The sequence below is a fragment of the Tursiops truncatus genome, chromosome 11, assembly GCF_011762595.2.
Source record: "Tursiops truncatus isolate mTurTru1 chromosome 11, mTurTru1.mat.Y, whole genome shotgun sequence".
Lineage (NCBI taxonomy): Eukaryota > Metazoa > Chordata > Mammalia > Artiodactyla > Delphinidae > Tursiops > Tursiops truncatus.
This window is the reverse complement of record NC_047044.1, coordinates 57,044,964-57,065,901: the sequence shown is the minus strand read 5'-3', so window position 1 is coordinate 57,065,901 and position 20,938 is coordinate 57,044,964. Positions and strand designations below refer to the sequence as shown.

Genomic DNA, 20,938 nt, shown 5'->3' with positions numbered 1-20,938 from the left:
CGTCCTCCTTGGGCCTGAGGGACAGAGGGACTCTTGTTGGAGAGAAGTGCTGCCTCCTGCGTCCCGTGTAGAGCTGGGGCTGGCGGGCTTCCGACAGCAGCAAAGCCAGCTGGTGGTCAGACTGAGGGGCAGCCAACTCAGCTAACTGAAGCCACCTTTGGGCCACCTTCTTTGTGGGGTTTGTGGTCCTGTAGCCGCCCTACTTGTGCTGGCACCTTTTGAATATGTGCTCGAGGGGTTCAACTCTCTCTGGCCTTTCGCGTACCCCTCCCCCAACTCTGCCCCTGCTTGGAACCCCACTGCACGCCTGGTGGAGGTGACGCGATGGGCAGTCTGTGGGCAAAGCTGGATCCCAGCTCTGCATTAAGAGCGAATCGTGGAGAAGATGTGTCTTGACAAAATGGGCTTTCATGGCGGAGATCAGACTGGGAAGGACTCGGCTTCATTCCACCTCTGATGAGGATGATGGTTTAGGGTGTTGGTGGAAGATCAAAGTTATTATCTTTAGGTCGTATTTATGGAGTGATTTACTGTCTACCTCCCTATTTTCAGGCAGCAACTTCCTTCTAATGTTTGAGATGTTTCTAGTTTGACAAAGTGAAATTAGAGATGATGAAACCAACTTGCATGCACTCCTCAAACTGTGTTCACATCCATTATCTCATGCGGGGCGGCCTGTTCCCTTCTCCATTTCCTTTATAAGGATATTGAGATACGGAGACTAGATCATTTGCCCAAGAGCACACAGCTAGTTACTGACTAGGTTTAGAGCCAAGGTCTGAATACTCCTTTTCCAGTGATGTCTCCTCTGTGGTCCTTCTGCTTTCCATCAATTTGAAAAGGGAGCAGAAGCCTACAGCCATGTAGGTGGGGTCAGCAGAGAGATGACTGAGAGCAGGTGAGGGTGCCTGGAACTCTGTGACAGGTGTTCACAGAGCTGCTGAGATCCAAGGTGGCAGAGGGAAGAGCCCCCATTTGTTGAATTAACTGCAAGTCTCTCTTAGGGTCAGAGTGAATGTTGCTGACATTACGTTTTTACTGTGGTAAAGTAGGCATCATATAAAATTTCCTACTTTTACCACTCTGAAGTTTACAGTGCAGTGACATTAAGTATATTTACACTGTTGGGCAACCATCACCACCATCCGTCTTCAAAAACTTTTCCATCTTCCCAGACTGAAACTCATACCCACTGAACAATAACTCCCCATTCTCCCCTCTCCCCAGACCCTGGCAGCCACTATTCTACTTTCTGTCTCTAGGAATTTGAGTACTCTAGGGACCTCGTGTAAGTGGAATCATACAGTATTTGTCCTTTTGTGTCTGTCTTACGTTGACTTATTTTTTATTGGATCATCATTTTTAACTACAACTGGGATACTGATTAGCAGTGCTCCATAAAGGGGTAAAAAAAAAAAAGAGAGAGAGAAAGAGAGAGAGAGAGAGAACAAAAGTGATTTGGGGTGAATTTCTCAACTGGGAGGGGTACCAGATGTAAGGGGGCGGTGGTGGGGAGTGGAGAAGGAGAAAGTGTTACATAGAAAAAAATGGCGTGCTTTATCATTCCAGGGGAGGGGTGCATCCCTCCTGGAGATAGATGCCTCTTTTTTGAGGATTATGAACCCTGATGGAGAAGCCGCTTTGTCTGGTGAGAACAGTGTGCCCCTCTGGGCATGCTGAAGGCAAGACAAATTGTTGTGTGAGAGAAATCCACAGGAACTTGGAGTTTGGATAGAAGGGTCTAGAGGAGAAGAGAGAGGTTGGAGAAGATAGTATAAGTTGGGACTTAGGAAATAGTGAGAAATATTTCAAGGCTGGGAGATGGTGGATCTGGAGAGTAATGTCTACTAGTAGATTTGAACGTGCTTACTGTGATTCCCCTCCATTTCCCCAAACTTTAAGTAAATGTCTACTACTGTGCCCATTAGCCTGGTGGGAGTTGGAGGGGTGGCTGGTGGGGAAGCGGGAAGGGGGCATTGCACGGGTGATAGAGGGGTGCTGGGGGAGCACGGCAGCTACAGGAGGTGAGATGCAGAAGGAGGGGAGAGGCGGACAAGCAGGAAATAGAGCCAGAGGTTGCCAGAGGAAGCATTAACCTTCTGAGGGTCCTGCGCACACGGTCCGTGATGGAGGCAAGAGGCCAGAGGGACTGTGAGGCTGAGGGGGGCGACACAGTGATGGGGTCCCCATAGTTGGGATGGGGCTCAAGTCGTTTCTTGAATATTAGGGGCAGGCATTCCAGTTAGATAGCCTGAAGGAATGAGTGGCTGTGGATTTCTCTTCTTGGAGACCTTCTGGCAAAATCTAGACAGGGCACAGCCTGGTTCATTAGGAAGCAGAGGCTCTCTGTGGTCCCATCAGCTAAGCTCACTGCCTCCAGGATGTCCAGATTCACGGGGAAGAGAACTGTTTTTCTGAGAGATGGAGATGGGGCTAGAGCCAAACCCAAGCCCAGAACATGTCTTGAGCTTTCAAAACACCCTTCTCTTTAAAATCGTCTGAAAGCAGAGATCTGGGGCCGTGACTGTCTCTGTTGGAGACAGATGTTTTTGGGAACTTCCAGACATAGCAGGAGCCCAACGAGAGGGTCTGGCTGCTCCCACCCAGAGATCCCAGAGGAATCTGGCATGGAAGGCGAGCTTCGTGTCACCGGGAACGTTGGAGATTCCCTCACCAGGTCCTGGGCTAAGTGTGGGCCGGGGATGGAGCCCTGCCTGGAATTACTGATGCATCCAGAGATCTCAGGACCAGCCTGCATGGTGGAGGTGGGGCCGACCGAGGACACTTCCCTCTGGTCCTCTCCAGCCTTGGCCCAGAGAACCAAGGCTCAGGGCTTGACTAGCTGGATCCCATTTTGGTCCCAGCCCAGCATCCCTTCGTTAGCTGGGTCCTGGGGAAAAGGGCCCGGCTTGGCTCACACTTGAGGAGGTTTGCCAAATGTGTTAGTTGCCACTAAAAGCTTGTAAACTGGGGTGCAGGGTGCTGAGGGGCCTGGGCTGGCCCGAGGATGTGCCGTTTAGAAGTTCCAGAAGTTCCCTGCAGGTTGGGAGGGAGGAATGTCGCTGCAGAATCACAGGCAAGCCTGTCCTGGGGCCGGGCCAGCTTTCCCTTTGATGGGCCCCTCTGCTCTGGGGGAGCTGTGTGTTCCCTTCTACTCAGGCAGCTTGGGAAAGACCAGAGGCCCTTTCAGGGAAAGGAGAAAGAGGGAAAACAGGCCTGAAAACACTGCAGTGAAAGCCTAATTCTGAGCTTCAGCTGCGGACCCAGGCCCAGGGCACAGATGCATTTTCTACTCTATTATGAGAATGTGGATGGGTTCTGAAATCGGTTGTTTAGGGGAACTGCAGAGCCTCAGAGCTTCGGTGCTAGAAGGGTGTTGAAGACCAGCTAGTACAGCCCCCTCATTTTGCTGGGAGGCTAATTTGAAACAGAATGGAATTTGGCAGGGGCTGGGATGCCTTTTTTCTTCTGAGGCCCGGTTTCCTGAAAGAGACAGTGTCGGAGATGAGTTGATTTCACTCATTCACTCATTGGCCTCCTTGGTGCATTAAAAAAAAACAAAAACAAAAACAAACAAACAAACAAAACAGCCCTCAGAGGTCCAGATCTGGCTTCTTTGAAACTAACAGAGTTTGTGGCTTCCAGGGAGTTTTCAGTTTGGAGCCATCATTTCTGTTTGTTCATTAAATTGTTTGTTCACCACAGGCTTCTTGCCAGATCTCCTTTTGCACGTTATCAGGCTGTGCTTGTGAATGGCCCAGGGAAGCCAGAAACCGAACTCAGGAAAGGACTGGAATGAGGCAGGGGCTGGTAGGATCTGGGTGGGGGTTGGAAGATGGAGGTTGACAGGCCTGTGGTTAAGGGTGGAGGTCTGAGCACCCTCAACGAGGAGCCTTACAGCAACAGAAGAGACCTTGGCGCCGCATCTGCGCGGGGCTGGACGCTGGGGCCGCCTGTGGAAGCAGAGAGGCTGCCTTAAGAAGATGGCAGCTGGATTAATAAGGGAGGGCTCTGAGGATAGGCAGGCCTCTGGCACAGGAAGCTTAGGAAAGAGGAGACCTGGATGGGGGACAGCCGGCTCTATCAGAAAAAGAGCAAAGAAAGAGAGAGAGTAAGGGGCACGGAATGAAGTGGGGCCTGAACTGATTATAAGTTGTGGGAGGGGCCCAGGAGGCTGCCAACTTTGATCTCACTTTCTGGACAGGCGTTTGGGTTATTTCTTATACCCACCACCCAGTCACCAGAGAGCTATCACCTTCTGATATAAGAAGCTCTTGGCAGACAAGTGAGACATATGCAGCTGGAATTGGGGGCAACACAAGCTGGGTGTGGGCTGGGGAGGGGACATACACATGCTGGTGGAGGAGAGGAAAGTCTTTCAAAGGCTCCTGTCTGGGGAGGCCAGTGGGGGAGGAGAAAGTCAGGGCTCAGGGCAGGGGCATTGTGTGTGCTGTTCCCATGGTCCCCCTGTGCCCGGCTCAGGGCCAGGCACCCAGAAGGTGCTTACTGAATAACTGAATGAATGAAGTTGGTATCTGTCCGAACGCACGGAGTGCTGTTCTCTTGAATCCCTATGTTAACTACTATTTTTCTTCTTCAGGATTTAAAGAATAATCAAGAATATTTGCCTAACCTGAGCCTTCTCCTTCAGGAAGGATCTTACCATTGGTGTGACAGAGGGCATTAGGCACTGTTCTGGAAACTATCTCAGCATAAAGACCCTCCATTTGGGGAGGGAGGGGAGACAGGAGGAGGGCCAGAATGACCTCTCAGGGTCCAGCTGGCTCTGTGGGATACAGAGGGTGGACTGAAATTCGCCAAGCTGTGCTGGTGATGCGGAGGTCATCGCACGATGATGCATTAGCAACTTTGGTAATTGCATCATGTTTTTCTCCATGTGACAGCGCCTGGCTTGTGCCTCATCCCCAGCAGATAACCAGTGGGGGAAAATAAAATGGAACTCAAATCTTTTCTCTGACAAGGTTTAACTCCTGGAACTGGTTACTCTGAGAAACCATGGGTCACCTTCCTTGGACAATTTCAGGGCCCATTACTGTGGTTTAGGGAAAAGACACGGCACTGAGAGAGAGATTTCCTCCCCTCCCAGCTCTATGCCTTGCGGGAGGCTCTCATCCCCCAACTTCGCTTGGGCTTGGTTTTGGAAGTGATGGGTAATCGTCTCCTGCTGTAAGCATTTCCTGGAAGGGCTTGGTATAGTGTTCCTCCAGAGACAGGGGGATGGCTGAGATGACCTCTCCAAGTCTTGCCCACTCTACAGTTTCTGCATCTCAGGAGGATCTAAGCATTTCCTTTCCTTCATAAGTTGTCAGAGTTAACTCCACGTGGGCGTGGGCCTGGGCTCCTTGTAGCTACACCACCCTCCCTCTAATATTTAAAAGATCTGTGCTGGTTCTTAGGGCCTTAAAATCATCGATTTATTTTCCTTGGCTCTGCCTGAAAAGGCCACATCGGTCTTTTTTTTTTTTTTTTTCTCCTGAAAGCTAGGTCCTCTGGGCTAAACACAACCGCCTCTCAGCTCTAGAAATGGCTGGTTTTCATCATGCCCTTTCCCGATCAAGTTATTTCTTAAATTGCATTCCCCCCTGCTGGGTGTTCCGGGACACAGGAGCCAGTCCGTGGGGGCCCCTGGTGTTTCTTTCTCCCGGAGTACTTGAGGGAGAGCCTGTTTCTCTGTCGCACACTTTGGCCCGAAGGGGGCAGGCGGCCCCCGGCCCTGGGCAGGGGATGCTCGGGCGGCGCGGTCGCGGGCAGCTGCGACCCGGGGCGCAGACCGCGGGGCCGGGTAGGGGCGTCTCCAGCGCTCCTGAACGTGACCCACCGCCAGAACGCTGGGGAGCAAACCGCTGTGCCCCGAGGCCGAACACCGCCCTCCGCCGGCGTCTGGGGCCACCGGGCAAGCGCCGCAGGAATGAGGCACCGTGGACCGAGGCCCTTCTCGGTCACGGCCGCGCCCCGGCTCGCGGGGCTCCGGCGCTCAGAGAGGCTCGGGGCGCCCCCTGGCCCGCCCGCCTGGCTCCCTCCCCTCCAGCCCAGCCCGGCGGCCTGGGCCCCTATGGGAAGGGCTGGAGGCGACACCGGGAGGGGGCCGGTGGAGGAGGGAGCGTTCCTGCAAATCACATGATTTTCCCGCTTATATAAATCACAGCTTGTTTTTCTCAACTGGCTGCAGACTTAAAGGTGCAGTGTCTTCTTTCTCTCCCAAGGGCAGGGATGCCCCGGGGTGTTTCTGACGGCCCCGAGCTGGCTGGAGGTGGCTTCACTAATGAGAGCGTCAGGGTTTAGGGAGTCCCCCACTCCCATCCCACCCCCACCCCATACTCGGGGATGTTTCCTTTTAGCTGGAGACCAGGGAAGGACATGGAAGTATGATCACCAAAGGAAGCAGAGTCAACCCGGGTTGGCGGCGTGGGTCAGAGACCTCTCTGGAGACCAGCTGCCCCTGAAAGCTGCTGGCGCCCTGGATGCCCCTGGGGAGCCCTCAGCCGAGGGGTCAACATGAAACTGTCCTGTGGGAGATCTGCTGTGGCCAAAATCAGGCTTCCAAGGCTGACACCTGTTATTCTGACCAGTCCTGGCTATTTGTTTGAGGCCAATGTATGTGGGAAGAAAAAGGAAATCAACACGTGTTGAGCACCTACTATCTAAGTATTAGGCACCGCAGGGAGAAACCTACTAGACCCATTAGACGGTCTTCTTCAAGTGGTTTATACTGTTTGGGGGTGATGAGATAGAGACTTGTGAGAGATTACATAGCACTAGCATGTTTCAAAGCCTGTTCCAGGCTAAATAGAAGAGTTACAAGGCAGTACATAATTACTGCCTGATGAACAGTACAGATAATGAGTCTTGCAGGCTTTGAGGGGAGGGCTGGCAGGCCTGAACTCAGAGGTGGCAGGAGGGAGGAGGGGACAGCCTCCTGGGGGCACTGGGGCCACAAGTGGGGAGGAGAGGGGAGGAAAGGAGCTTGGTGTTGGAGGGGTGTGTGCAGCAAGCAATCCTTTGCTAAACTGTGGAACAGAGGAGTGGAGGATGGGGCTGGAGGCTGGAAAGACACGGGGCCAGATGCAGGCAGCCTAGGGAGCAGGGCTGAGCGCGGACTCGATTTGATGAAGGCAGCCTGGCATCCAGTGAAGGTGAAGGGCAGGTACGAGGTGTGATGTTTCTGGCGGCAGTGTAGAGGTGAACTGAAAACCCTGAGGGAACCAGCTGGAGGCTTCTGCGGGGACCAGGCAGACGGAAGGTTCACAGTGCTAGGCTGTGAAGAGAAAAAGTAGAAACGAAAAGTGAAGGGTAAGAGAGATTTTGAAGAAAGAATTGAGATCATTGAGGGGTTGTGTATATGCAGGAGAAATGACCAAAAGTGATGGTGATTTTGAGCTTGGGATGCTGGGAGGAGGGGGTATGTGAGTGGTGAGGTGAAGAGCTCCTTTTAGAAATGTTGGGTTTGTAAGGGGAGTGGATCTTAACTGGGAGCTGTCCAAGGGGCTGGAACTCAGAACAGAGGATCTGCACGGAGATGACCCAAGGGGTGAAATGACCCAAGATTTTTTTTTTAATCAATTTATTTTATTTTTGCTGTGTTGGGTCTTGGTTTCTGTGCGAGGGCTTTCTCTAGTTGTGGCAAGCGGGGGCCGCTCTTCATCGAGGTGCGCGGGCCTCTCACTATCGCGGCCTCTCTTGTTGCGGAGCACAGGCTCCAGACATGCAGGCTCAGTAGCTGTGGCTCACGGGCCTAGTTGCTCCGCGGCATGTGGGATCCTCCCAGACCAGGGCTCGAACCCGTGTCCCCTGCATTGGCAGGCAGATTCTCAACCACTGCGCCACCAGGGAAGCCCTGACCCAAGATTTTAAAGGGAGATAACAGAAAGGGAGAAGGAGACCCAGGGCCTGGGAACACCCACGTTTAGGGGGAGGAGCCAGTGGGGAGGCTGTGGAGGAACATGCAGCCTCAGTGAGTCGTGTCTCTGCCTGACCTTGGCTACGTTGTTGATTCTCTCTGATCTGTAAAATGGGAGAAGCACACCTGTTATCATATTCTGTGCAGATTACGGGAAACACATGAAGCCTGTTGCACACTGCACGGTGTTTGGCACATAACACGCGCTTAATCCCAGTGTCCTCCCTCTCTGCACTGCCCTTCCCACCTCACTCCCCGCACCCCCATTTCATTTAAGTGAACACTCGAACAGAGCCTCTCCCTTCTTAAATTGTAACTGAACTGTTGTTGCTGTTGTTTTTCTTCTTACCCAAGTCGCCTTCATCTTCTTCTCCTTCTAGAAGAAACAGTCTTTGCGTGACTGATTATTTGAACCGGAGATACCCTCCGTTATAAAGGAAAGAAATAATCCATTTGTTTCCTAAGGATCTCTTAGCTGAAGATGGCTGTTACCTCATTTGATCCTTCCAAGCTGCCCTGCAAGGTTCGGGAGGGCGGTTATTGTCAGGCCTTTTTGTCCCCCTGAAAAATGGAAGAAAGCTTGTAAAAGGTTTGATTCTTATGTTTGAGAACCAACCACGTGTCTAGCGGTACCCTCGAGTTCAAAGATTTCCACACTTTGGAAATCTTTTCAGCCCTTTATTTTTTGGAAATAAATTTTACCGGGAGTCAAATCAGATACAGGCAACCGAGTTCTGGTTTCAGTGGAATCAGGAGGCTCTGATTCTCCATCGCTGGGCTCTGCTCCTACTGCTGGTCCCCAGGCCAGGCTGGGAAATGAGGCTGTGCTTCTGGGATGGCCCCGCACCCAGAGCCTCTGTCTCTACACCCAGCTTCTTTCCCCTCCTTTTCAGCCACAAACTTCCTGACTTTGAAGGCCTGGCTGGAGCCCGAGAAGGCTTCACAGACCCCTGGGTATGCCCATCATGCAGGTTAAGTGTTGTCTCTGGTGATGATGCTGCCTGGAGCATGAACCAGCTGAGCAGGACCAGCAGGCGCTCGGACACGGAAGGCCTGGGGTGCTGTCTCTGGTCAGACACGATCAACAGCCACTCCTGGTGTCCCTGGTCCCAGGAACCACCCCGGCTGGTATGCCGGGGTGCTCTGCATACTCACTGTGCTTTGAGTCCTTATTTCCTTTTTGAATGTGTTTCTTGAAAAACAAACCCTTTGAGGTCAGAAAACAGTTTATGGTTTTCAGAACGGTGATTGGAAGTAAATAAATCGTGTAACCTGTTCTGCAGATAGTTATATAAAGCTGTGAAAGGGCCACAATAATGTACTCTCACTGCCGTACTGTTTATCATCCTGTTCAAAGCAGCCACCTGGGGCTTCCCTGGTGGTGCAGTGGTTGAGAGTCGGCCTGCCGATGCAGGGGACACGGGTTTGTGCCCCGGTCCGGGAATATCCCACATGCCGCGGAGCGGCTGGGCCCGTGAGCCATGGCCGCTGAGCCTGCGCATCCGGAGCCTGTGCTCCGCAACGGGAGAGGCCACAACAGTGAGAGGCCCGTGTACCCAAAAAAAAAAAAAAAAAAAAAAAAAAAGCAGCCACCTGTAGGATTCATTTCTTTGAGTGCTATCATTTCCCCAAAGAGATAAGCATAAAAAATGATTAAAAGAATTACATGTGATTTTTGCTTTTAAAATAAAATCTTGGTAGGTTAGCATCCTAATCTTATAGCTGTTATTTATTTTTTTCCACTGATTTATTTATTTGCATTAGAAAGGTAATACACACTAATGGTAAAAACAGAAATGCAAATCTTTCTGAAGGGTGTAAAATGAAAAGTAGAAGTCCCCTCTCATTACCCAATCTTACTCCCCTGAGACGATCAAAGTTAATGGTTTCTTATGACCCAGAAAGTTTTTATGTTGTGTGTGTGCATATACATGTAATATTTTAACACAAATGGTCTAGTTCTGTGATGATTTTTCCCACTTAAATATATATCTTGGCATACAGGTCTATCTCAGTCTTTTAAATGATTGTCTAGCTCTGGCATTTCATTGAATATTTTATATAATATTCCCATATTTAGGTTGTTTCCAGTTTTTTCTTTCCCCTTATAAACTGCTATAATAAGCATCTTTGTATAGATTGTTGCATACTTGTATATATGCTAGTGTGTATGTAAGATAAATTCCTAGCAGTGGAGTTAGGTGAAAGTACGTGTACATAAATTAAAAAAATGTTGTTCTGCATTCCTTAAGACATATGAAAAGACATAAAGCATAAAAACAGCTTAAAAACATTGTTAACACACATAAATTCTCCTTTGTACAAGCCTGATCGCCATCCCTCTTGTTCTACCCCGAGGATGCCAGGATCCTAAATTTGGTATTTATTGTTCCCATGCAATGCTTTGAATGTTTTTATTTATTTATTTTTTAATTAATTAACTTATTCGGCTGCAGCGGGTCTTAGTCGCGGCACATGGGCTCTTCGTTGCTGTGTGCAGGCCTCAGATCACGCGGGTTCAGTAGTTGCGGTGTGTGAGCTCTAGAGCGCGTGGGCTCGGTAGTTGTGGCGTGCAGCTTAGTTGCCCCGCGGCATGTGGGATCTTAGTTCCCCAACCAGGGATCGAACCCATGTCCCCTGCACTGGAAGGTGGATTCTTAACCACTGGACCACCAGGGATGTCCCTGAATGTTTTTACTTTTACATAAGTAGTACTTTGCTGTATATATTCTTCTGATACTTGCATCTTTTCCTCAGTATTATATTTCTGGGAGTCTTTCATGCTGATACCATTTCAGTACTGAAGTTATTCAGTACTGAAAAGAATACCAAGTTGTTCTTTTCAGTACCGAATAACTTCAAATTATATGAATACACCACAAATTATATATCCATTTCCTGGTTAATGGACATTAAAGGTGTACTAGTTTTTCTTCTGTTACAAACAGTGCAGCGGTGAACATTCTTGTGTCTCTCTCTTGATTGTGTATGTCTGGGGATTTCTCTAGGGTATTTGCCTATGAGGGAACAGCTGTTCGCAGAATATGAGAATCTTCAATGATATTAGACATTGTTCTCCAAAGTGGTTCTACACTCTCACTGCAGTCAGTTACTGGACATCCTCACCAATACACTTGGTATTGTCCAATCATTTAATTTTGCCAGTTTGATGTGAAATGCTTCTTGTGGTTTTCGTTCACATTGCTTGGATTACTCATGAGGTTGGGTGTCTTTTCATGTATTTTGTGGCCATGCATGTTTCCTCTCGTGTGAATTGCCTTTGCCCATTTTTTTCCTGTTGGAGTGTTTGTCCTTTGTGATCTCCGGTGGCCTCGGCCTTTAGCGGCTTGAAGCAGGATTTCGGTTACTTACCCAGCCAGAGACTGAAGTCGGGCCGAGGCAGTGAGAGCGCTGAATCCTAGTAACTAGATCAGTGGCCAGTGACAAGGCCCTGGCCCATCGGTTTTTTAGAGATGAATTTCCTCAAAGGGACGGAAAGTAGTGAAACAAGTAAAGTGTTTATTAGGAGGAAAAAGGGTACGTGTGGATACACAGGGGCGGGCCCAGAGAGAGAGTCACGCCCTCGTGGTAGTTTGAATCACTTGTATAGGGCATTTCTTCCGGGTTTCCTCTGGCCAATCATCTTGCTTTGCCTGGCGCTGAGTCCGTATTTGGTTTATCTTTGGGTCCTCCCCTGTGCGCGCGTGGGCATCTCTTAGCCAAGACGGATTCTAGCGAGGAGGCCTATGGGTAGGTTGACATCGCCTACTATGGGGTGGTGCCCCCTCCCTTTTTGATCCCTGAGGAGCCTTTCTGCGCATGTGTAGTCGGTAAGGTCTCCTTGACCTCAAGAATGAGAAATATGTGGTCTCTTTATCTTTTATCTGGGCAGAACTCACCTCCTCTTTGCCTCTGCCATTACTGTTATCTTAAAGTGTCCACCGGAGGCGAAGTCCAGTTACTTACCGTATTCCTGTTGTTGTTTTTATCAGGAAGTGTAAACAGGAGGCTGGCTGTAAATGTCTAACCTGGAGCCCATCTATCTCCTGCCTCACTTTCCTTATTGATTTATAGAATTTCATTATATTTTGTGCTTACTGGTCTGTTATGGGTTAAATAATATCTTCTCCCAATCTGTTGATTCTCTTTTCACTTTTTTTAAATTTTTATTTTTTATAATTAATTTTTATTGGAATATAGTTGATTTACAATGTTGTGTTTCTGCTGTACAGCAAAGTGAGTCAGTTATACATATATCCACTTTTTTAGATTCTATTCCCATATAGGTCATTACTTAGCATTAAGTAGAGTTCCCTGTGCTATACAATAGGCTCTTATTAGTCATCTATTTTATATATAGTACTGTGTATATGTCAATCCCAATCTCCCAATTTACCCCTCCTGCCCCCCACTTCCCTCTTGGTAACCATAAGTTTATTTTCTACATCTGTGACTCTATTTCTGTTTTGTAAATAGGTTCAAATGTACCATTGTTTTAGATTTCACATATAAGCGATTTCATATAATATTTGTCTTTGTCTGACTTACTTCACTCAGTATGACAGTCTCTAGGTCCATCCATGTTGCTGCAAATGGCATTATTTCATTCTTTCTGTGGCTGAATAATATTCCAATTTATATGTATACCACATCTTCTTTATCCATTCCGCCGTCGATGGACATTTAGGTTGCTTCCACGTCCTGGCTATTGTAAATAGTGCCGCAGTGAACATTGGGGTACATGTATCTTTTCAAATGATGGTTTTCTCCAGATGTATGCCCAGGAGTGGGATTGCTGGGTCATATGGTAGCTCAATTTTTAGTTTTTAAAGGAACCTCCATACTGTTCTCCACAGTGGCTGTACCAATTTACATTCCCACCAACAGTGTAGGAGGGTTCCTTTTTTTCCACACCCTCTCCAGCATTTACTGTTTGTAGATTTAAAAAAAAATTATTTATTTATTTAGCTGCGCCATGTCTTAGTTGTGGCATGCGGGATCTAGTTCCCTGACCAGGGATCGAACCCGGGCCCCCTGCATTGGGAGCCTGGAGTCTTAACCACTGGACAACCAGGGAAGTCCCATATTGTTTGTAGAGATTTTGATGATGGCCATTCTGACCAGTGGAAGGTGATACCTCATTTGTATTTCTCTGATCATTAGTGATGTTGAGCATCTTTTCATGTGCCTCTTGGCCATGTGTATGTCTTCTTTGGAGAAATGTCTATTTCTTTTCACTTTTCAAATGGGTGACTGAATGAACAAAAGCTGAACTAATGTAGTTGTTTTGTATTTAAATTTTTGATAGTGTTAATTGCCCAGCTTAGACTTCGGTCAAAGGTGTATAAGAATGCCTGTTTCTCCACACTGCTGCCAACACTGGGCATTATCGGTTTTAATTTTTATTAATCTGATACCTGAAAAATGGTGCCTCATGGTTTTGATTTGTCTTAATTATGAGTAAGCCTGAACATATTTTCATAGGGTTCTTTTTCTGTTCTTATGCTTCATTTCTTCTATTGGGTAGTTTGCTTTTTCTTAATTGACTTTCCTAATGGATTTGTAAGCGTTTCTGAAAGTGAAAGAAATTTGCCTGCTCTGCCACGTGTGTGCCTATATGTTGTACCCATAGCCCTTCACTGCGGCCCACTGGATTAGGGAAACCTTAGCCTCTATAACACATTTACCCTCTTTGGCCCTTGAACACTTGGCCACATTGAGCAATAAAGTAAAAAGTTGCAGCCGGAGGCTGTGGGGACGGCAGAGGGAGGAGTGTTGTTCTGTGTAAGTGGGAGCAGCTGAGGTAGGGAGCGCGCGTGTGCGTTGTGGACGGACGGCCATCTGATATTGAGGCGGTTATAAAAATGGAGGCTGGGGAGAGAGTTTGAGTTGGGGTGACGGTGATGTGGCCTGCGTTCTTATTTCTTAACAAGTAGAATGTTACTAATGCCTGGATGAGTAAGTCTGACGTGTCTTGGGTGTAAGGTCGGATCTTAACAAACGGCACCGCGAAACAGAGGAAAGCTTCGAGTGAGCTTTATTAGGGAGCGCTCCCGGGCGAGGTTCACTGGTCCGAGAGAAAGGGGCCAGAGAAGTCGCGCCCGGGCGAGGGTTTGGGCAGAATTTATAGGGGAAGAAGGGAAACGGGTGTGGTGAATCTGGGAGGGCGCAGGGTATTCCTTATTTGGTGGTCTTTTCGGGTATCCTGGGGGACCGTTGGTCGCGCCCCTCGAAAGGCGGGAAGGCTGGGACCGGTGCAAAGTCCCCTGGTCAGTTCCTGGAACTGGGTGGTCCGTAATGTCTCCAGGTCAGTGTCTGGAACTGGGTGGTCCGGAGAATTTCGGTCTGATGCAACCTGTGAATCTGATTGTGTTCCCCTGCCTCGGGCCAGTTGGCCTTACATTGGGTAGCTTGGCTACTCTTGGCTGGCAGTGAGAGTAGGGGATTGAATAGTTCTGAGGGTCCAGATGTGCCAGGCACATAGCCTGATGGGAGGCGTTACTGGGTGGGGAGATGGAAGCTTGAGAAAGCTGATTTGCTCCAGGTCACTAGGCTGTAAGTGGCCAAGCTGGGTCTCAGCTCGGGACTAGCTCCCTCCCCAGGCCAGGTCTGTGCAGTAATACTAATGGTTCTACCATGATTAGGCTCAATTAGGGGAGGACTCAGCTTTTATAAAGAGATTTGTCAGGAGAACCTTCTAACAAGAGCGTAAAATTAGGACACATTTTAAATAGATTGCCATCTCAACAGTGAAATTTCACATTTCTATGTTTTAATGTTAGTAATTGGCTTAAGTAGTCCTTCCAGGAGAACACAGGTAAATGAACAGTAATTATAATTGGACTCTATTGAAAAAGATCAGTCATCTTAATAGTCCTGTTCACTCCCGAAAGGATGTTCAACACAGGAAACCAGCCATGAATCTATTTTCCCCTTCTTGCATTTGGTAGAATTGGATGACACTAGACTTTCTCTTCACTCATTTTTTCACTCAACAGCTCTTCACTAAGTGCTCACTTTGTGCCGTTTTGCTGAGAGCTGAGAGAGTGGTGAACAGAACTGACTCAGGTCCTGCCCTCAGGGAGCCTAGAGTCTAGTGGAGAAGATAATAAACAAGTAAACAAACAAACGAAATACTTAACGGCTGTCATCAGTGCTGTGAAGCACATTTGCAGGTGCCGTGACAGAGAATAATGTGGGGACCACCTTTAGATGGGGGGAGCCCGGGAATGTCACATACATTTTGTGGGTGATTGGGTACTAACATTTAATTTTTGGTTAAAAATCCCTCCTGTAATCAGCCTGCCTCTCAACAGTTTTCTTTTAGCACAGGAGAAACAGCAGCACTCTATGAAGATGAAAAGCAGGACATGGAATGATTTCTTTTGGGGGCTACAAAACTAAGACAGTGACGAGGCTCCCTGGACAGCCTCTCCTGCTTAGGTCTTCTGAAGGGAAGTACCATGCACCCCCCTAGCACAGTCTTTTCTTACTATCTGGGTGTGAATCGTGATTTTTAATGGAAATCTCTTCCTTGAGGTAAATAACTCCCACCCATCTTTTTTTTTTTTTTTTTTTTTTTTTGCGGTACGCGGGCCTCTCACTGTTGTGGCCTCTCCCGTTGCGGAGCACAGGCTCCGGACGCACAGGCTCAGCAGCCATGGCTCACGGGCTCAGCCGTTCCACGGCATGTGGGATCTTCGCGGACCGGGGCACAAACCTGTGTCCTCTGCATCGGCAGGCGGACTCTCAACCACTGCGCCACCAGGGAAGCCCACTACCACCCATCTTTAATGGGAGGACCTGAAAGCATCTAAGGAGAATACAAATTCTAGAGTCTGTCTAGAAATAACATGAAAAATTCCTCTCCTGAGTTTGCTGCCCTTCAATAAAGCCGCTTCCTCCAAGCGCATCTGGAAGGTTTGCTTTCTGCTCCCCACCCCTTGCTCCCCTTCCCACCTGCCAGCCCACCCAGGGCCAAGTAGCAGCACACGGCTTAACCGTCTTCTTGGCCCAGAAGTCTTTGCCAAGCACAAGTTTCCTCAGTTCATAAACACGTTCATTTTGGTTGTTTGAGCCATGATGAGAGCACCAGGTTTTCAAGGATATAATTTGATGATTGTGATTAGGATTCACCACCCATCTCCCAGGACTTTTTTAGAGAATTTTAGTTGGTGTGTTTTCCCTTTAGTTATGTGTATGTAGAATTTGGATGACATTAAACTTCCTCTTCACTCACTCACTCAGCCACTGTTTACTAAACGCACACTTTGTGCCATTTTGGTAAGAGCTGAGAGAGTGGTGACCAGAAAAGACCCAGGTCCTGCCCTCATGGGCAAAACACCATTAATCAAACCACCATCCTTAAGCAAAACACCATTAATTAACACACCTAAACAAATTAACGATAATTCTTTGTATTCACTTAAATCCTCAGTCCACATTCAATTTTCTGGTCTTTTATTTGGCCTGGAAGAGGGCCTCTCTTTCTAGCCAATTTTTAAAAAATTCTTAGTGTTGCTTCGCTTTCTTCCTATTCCCTCTTCCTAAGCAAAGTAACGTATAGCTCTAGACGATTTCCAGGTATTTGGTCACCTGTGGGAGAGATTTCACTTTTCAGGGAGAGGGACTAAAAGTAACCTGAGTCGGACGTGCACGCGATGGAAATCAAATCCTTGCCGCCATTAAGCTGGTGTTTGGGGTCCATCTTGTGGCCAGAAGGTTTTTAACACAAACCTGGACTCCCGGTTGCCCTCTCGTGGCAATAGGCAGCATGACACCCTAGGAACCTTTCCCTGCCTTGTGTAGGATTACAGAAGTAAAGATACAGATGAGGAAGGCAGTTAAGAGTTAACTTTTAACTTAACACCCATAAAGCAGATAGGACTCAGAGATGAGCCAGGAGAGTGCCAACACTGGCATGGCATTTGCAGTTGCTGCCTGCTGCCCTGCAGGATATTTAAGAAAACCCCAAATATGAAAATCCAAATTTACAATTTTGTGTGGCTGTGGTATGAATATATGACATATTCTCAATTATTATTTTTTGATCATTATCCTGTGTCTGAATCACAGAATTTTAGAGCTGGAAAAGATCTTAGGAATTAGTCAACAAAACTGTTGAATTTTTACTATTAGCTTCTGTACTAAGTGCTGTTAGAGACCTAAGATGGTTTAGATACGTATAAACTCTCTCCTCAAGGAGTTAAATGTGTAGAGGTAAAGACAGATGAATGAACGGGTAAATGCCACGTAGTATGCAGTGACAGTGGAAGCCCATGCTTGCTGTAGGACAGAGGTGTGGAATGGCCATTTCTCCCTGGAGGTCAGGGAAGGCTTGAAAGAGAGGAGGTAGCACCGGACTTGTGTCTTGCAGAAGAGGGAGTTTTCCAGGTGGGCTGGGTGAGGGTGGAGATAGAAGAGGGAGGCCTGGGCAGTTGGAAAGCACACGCAGGGAGGCGGGACGTTGCCTTGGGTGTCCAGGTACTGCAAATACGGCTGTAGCGTGGGGTGGGAGGTAGATAATAGATGCTCCATAAATCCTTGCTGAATGAATGAATGAGAGAATGATGATGACGGGAGTGGTGAGAGAGGAGGGTGAAGAGGTTATGTGGGGGACAGATCATATGAACATTATGGAATATGTTCCATAATCATGTTCCATAATTCATAAGGAATATGAACATTATGCTGGAAGAGGTGAGGGAGGGTGGGGCAGGGACCATTGAAGTGCTTAAGCAGTGCAGCTGCAGGATCAGATTGATGTTTTAAAACTAATTTGGCGAGGACTTCCCTGGTGACGCAGTGGTTAAGAATCTACCTGCCAATACAGGGGACATGGGTTCGAGCCCTGGTCCAGGAAGATCCCACGTGCCGCAGAGCAACTTAGCCCGTGCACCACAACTACTGAAGCCTGCGCTCTAGAGCCCGGGAGCCACAACTGCTGAGCCCACGCGCCACAACTACTGAAGGCTGTGTGCCTAGAGCCCGTGCTCTGCAAGAGAGAAGCCACCGCAAGGAAGAGTAGCCCCCGCTCGTGGCAGCTAGAGGAAACCCGAGCGCAGCAACGAAGGCCCAATGCAGCCATAAATAAATAAATAAATAAATAAATAAATAAATAATTTGGCTAGAGAATTCCCTGGTGGTCCAGTGGTTAGGGCTCCGTGCTTCCCCTGCAGGGGGCACCAGTTTGATCCCTGGTCAGGGAACTAGAGCCCGCATGCCACAACTAAAGATCCTGCATGCTGCAATGAAGATCCCGCACGCAGCAACGAAGACCTGGTGCGGCCAAAAAAAAAAATAAATATTAAAAAATAATAATTTGGTTAGCAGTGAGAAGGAAGCAGAGAACTAATTAGCAGGCTACTTTAATAATTTGGTGAATGATAAGGGCCTGAGATGGTGGAAATGGAACATTGAGGAAGGAATGGATTTAAGTACTATTTATTATTTTTATTTTAAATTTTTTCCAGCTTTATTGGAATATAATTGACATATAACTGTGTGTTAGTTTAAAGCATACAACATAATGATTCGATAATATATGTATATTCAAAATGGTTACCATGGTGTGTTTAGTTAACATTCACCACGACCCATAGTTACAAATTTTTTTCCTTGTGATGAGAACTTTTAAGATTTCCTCTCTTAACAACTTTAAAATATATAATATTGTTAACTACTACAGTCACCATGCTGTATGTTACATCCCCAGAACTTACCTTATAGCTGGAAGTTTGTACCTTTTGATCACCTTCACCTAATTCCCCCACCTCCCACCCACCCCCACCTCTGCTGACTACCAGTCTGCCCACTGTTTCTATGAGTTTGGTTTCTTTAGATTCCACAAGTGAGATAATACGGTATTTGTCTTTCTCTGTCTGACTTATTTCACTTAGCATAATGCCCTCCAAGTCCATCCATGTTGTCACAAATAAAAGGATTTCCTTCTTTGTTATGGCTGCATAATAGTCCACTGTGTGTGTGTGTGTGTGTGTGTGTGTGTGTGTGTATATGTATGTGTATATATATATATATATACCATATTTTCTTTATCCACTCAACAGCACATAGGTTGTTTCCATGTCTTGGTTATTGTGAATAATGCTGCAATGAACATGGGAGTGCAGATATCTCTTTGAGATGATTTTGTTTCCTTCAGTATGTATACCCAGAAGTGGAATTACTGGATCACATGGTAGTTCTATTTATAAATTTTTTAAGGAACCTCCATATTGCTTTCCATAGTGGCTCCACTTTACATTCCCACCAACAGTGCACGAGGGTTCCCTTTTCTCCACATCCTCACCAACACTTGTTATCTCTTGTCTTTTTTTTTAATAAATTTATTTTATTTATTTACTTTTGGCTGCATTGGGTATTTGTTGCTGTGCACGGACTTTCTCTAGTTGCGGCGAGCAGGGGCTGCTCTTCGTTGCAGTGTGCAGGCTTCTCATTGTGGTGGCTTCTCTTGTTGCGGAGCATGGGCTCTAGGTGCACGGGCTTCAGTAGTCGTGGCACGCGGGCTCAGTAGTTGTGGCTCATGGGCTGAGTTGCTCTGCAGCATGTGGGATCTTCCCAGACCAGGGATTGAACCCGTGTCCCCTGCACAGATAGGCAGATTCTTAACCACTGTGCCACCAGGGAAGTCCCTGCCCATCTTTTAATTGAATTGTTTTTTTCTTGTTTTTTTTTTTTTTTGCGGTACGCGGGCCTCTCACTGCTGTGGCCTCTCCTGTTGTGCGGAGCACAGGCTCCGGACGCGCAGGCTCAGTGACCATGGCTCACGGGCCCAGCCGCTCCGCGGCATGTGGGATCCTCCCGGAACAGGGTATGAACCCACGTCCCCTGCATCGGCAGGTGGACTCTCAACCACTGCACCACCAGGGAAGCCCCAACACCATTTATTGAAGAGACTATCATATCCCATTGTATATTCTTGGCTCCTTTGTTGTAATTAATTGGATATATGTGCATGGGGTTATTTGTGAGCTCTTTATTCTATTCCATTGATCTATGTGTCTGTTTTTATGCCATTACCATACTGTTCTAATTACTATAGCTTTGTAATGTAGTTTGAAATCAGGAAGTGTGATGCCTCTGGCTTTGTTCTTCTTTCTCAGTTTCTTTGGTTATTCAGGGTCTTTTGTGGTTCCCTACAAATTTTAGGATTGTTTTTCTGTTTCTGTGAAAAATGCCATTGGAATTTTGATAAGGATTACACTGAACCTGTAGATTGCTTTGGGTAATATGGGCTTTTTAACAATATTAATTCTTCTAATCTATGATCATGGAATATCTTTCCATTTATTTGAGTCTTATATGTCTTATAGTTTTCAGCTTTATCTCTCAGGACTCCTCTGCTCACTTCCTCCAAGCCAGACCCTTAAACACATTGGAACACATTTCCCCTTCCTCTGCATTGCCACCAAAATTCTTTCCATTCTTTAAGGTCAGGATTAACCTGTCCTTCATTCAACATTCCCTGATTCTTCCAGCCCAGACTTTTTTTGTTTTTTACTTTTTTGAACTTCTATAGCACTTAACACATACTTTCCTCTTCTGTAGTAATTTTGAATCCATTTTATTCCCTCTAAGCCTGTTAAGGTAGAAAAGTTTTGTCTTATTTCCCTTGTTTTCTCCTAAGAGCCTAACAAAATGTCCTATTTGCAGTATGCTTAGTGAATATTAGAGGAATAATTGATTATACAGAAATCCTTAGGAAGTAGCTTAAGGGGGTGTGTGCTATGGTCTGAATGTACCCCCCAAATTTGTATGTCAAAATCCTGATGCCTGGTGTGATGGTATCAGTATACTGTAGTAGGTAGAGACTTTGGGAGGTGCTTAAGCCATGAGGATGGAGCCCTCTTGAATGGGATTAGTGCCTTATTTTTTTAAAAATTAATTAATTATTTATTTTTGGCTGCATTGGGTCTTCGTTGCTGCGCACAGGCTTCCTCTAGGTGCGGCAAGCGGGGGCTACTCTTCGTTGCGATGCACAGGCTTCTCATTGCGGTGGCT

The 20,938-nt window shown here is 47.3% G+C and overlaps 1 protein-coding gene and 1 long non-coding RNA gene across 2 annotated transcripts in view; one reads left to right on the top strand and one right to left on the bottom strand.

The window, feature by feature from the left end:
• ATP23 (ATP23 metallopeptidase and ATP synthase assembly factor homolog) overlaps positions 1 to 20,938 on the top strand; it is a 94,551-nt gene that overhangs the window by 28,848 nt on the left and 44,765 nt on the right. The gene's annotated exons all lie outside the window — the stretch shown is intronic.
• Positions 7,529 to 8,931, bottom strand: LOC109552931 (uncharacterized). Its single transcript, XR_002179840.3, has 3 exons — positions 8,621 to 8,931; positions 8,268 to 8,479; positions 7,529 to 8,022 (listed from the first exon to the last, which is right to left on the bottom strand). It is a non-coding gene; the product is annotated as an uncharacterized lncRNA (long non-coding RNA).